The sequence below is a fragment of the Octopus bimaculoides genome, chromosome 1, assembly GCF_001194135.2.
Source record: "Octopus bimaculoides isolate UCB-OBI-ISO-001 chromosome 1, ASM119413v2, whole genome shotgun sequence".
Lineage (NCBI taxonomy): Eukaryota > Metazoa > Mollusca > Cephalopoda > Octopoda > Octopodidae > Octopus > Octopus bimaculoides.
Genome location: NC_068981.1, coordinates 39,894,545 through 39,895,841, shown reverse-complemented (window position 1 = coordinate 39,895,841; position 1,297 = coordinate 39,894,545). Strand labels below are relative to the sequence as shown.

General features: G+C 44.5%; 1 protein-coding gene and 1 non-coding gene across 2 annotated transcripts in view; both read right to left on the bottom strand.

The window, feature by feature from the left end:
• The window catches only part of LOC106872633 (outer dynein arm-docking complex subunit 2), a 133,563-nt gene that overhangs the window by 114,840 nt on the left and 17,426 nt on the right, over window positions 1-1,297 (bottom strand). The window lies entirely within an intron of this gene.
• On the bottom strand, window positions 485-590 carry LOC128250092 (U6 spliceosomal RNA). The gene has a single exon (XR_008266216.1). It is a non-coding gene; the product is annotated as a U6 spliceosomal RNA (small nuclear RNA).

Genomic DNA, 1,297 nt, shown 5'->3' with positions numbered 1-1,297 from the left:
CTAGCAAGTGGTATTCCGGTACTCCAATTTATTTACACTTACATACATGCATACATACATACATACATACATACATAAAATAAATGCGCCCTTTTAAAGCCTAGCCAGGCTCATGGGTCCGGTTTCCCGGTTTCTATGGCGTTCCCCAGCTGGACGGGAGGCCAGTCCATCGCAGCGTTACTCATTTTTGCCAGCTGAGTGGACTGGAGCAACGTGAAATGAAGTGTTTTGCTCAACAACACAACGCGTCGCCCGGTCCAGGAATCGAAACAACAATCTTACGATCATAATGCTGACGCCCTAACCACTAAACAACGCGCCTCCACTACATACATACATACATACATACATACATACATACATACATACATACATACATATATATATACGACGGCCTTCTTTCAGTTTCCATTGGCCAAATCCACTCTCAAGGCTTTGGTCCGCCCGAGGCTATAGTAGAACCAGGAACCACGCCTGCGCCTATAAAGATATGGAACGCTTCTCGAATTTGCGTGTCATCCTTGCGCAGGGGCCATGCTACTCTTTTCTGTATCATTCCAATTTTAGTGAGTACAAACTGATCTATATGTGTACTAATGCAGGTACGAGATGCATAAACGTATACCAGGAGATGCGGAAAAGTTCCCGGCTTTGAGTAAAAAAAAATACAGAAGGATCAGTTAATTAGAATTTTATTCAACATATTCCCCTCTCAGATTCACGAACTTATCGCCGCGGTCCTTCAGTTTTTCTAATCCCTGAAAGAGCTCGGAAGGTTGGGCCTCCAACCTGGCCTTTCGTGACACCCTTAGAGCTAGGAACTTTTCGTCATCTCTGAGTAGATTTGTGCGCAAACAGAACTATAAGTGTACTAAATCCGGTAGTTAAGTTAAAATGGACATGACTAAAGGCAAGTGTACAAACGAAATACAGGGAGGTGTACAAATATTCAGTGTAGTTGTGCAAACACACAGGTAAATCTTTAAACAGAGAATCACACGTATTTAGATATGTTAACTGTCATTAAGAACAAGTAGAGTTAGTTGCTGTCGTCGTGGTCATCATTGTCATCAACCAGGCCCCACCGCCTTCCCCATGACAATCATCATCATCACTACCATCAATATGTCACCAAGGCTTTCGTCACCATCTTTACCACGGCAGAACCACGAGTGCTACTGCCACCGACACTACAATCGGTCCCCACCACTGCTATCACCAATGGTGAACATCATCGTCACCATCATGGCTGCCACCACCGCCGTCAATAACACAACTAACCATCACCCCCACGACG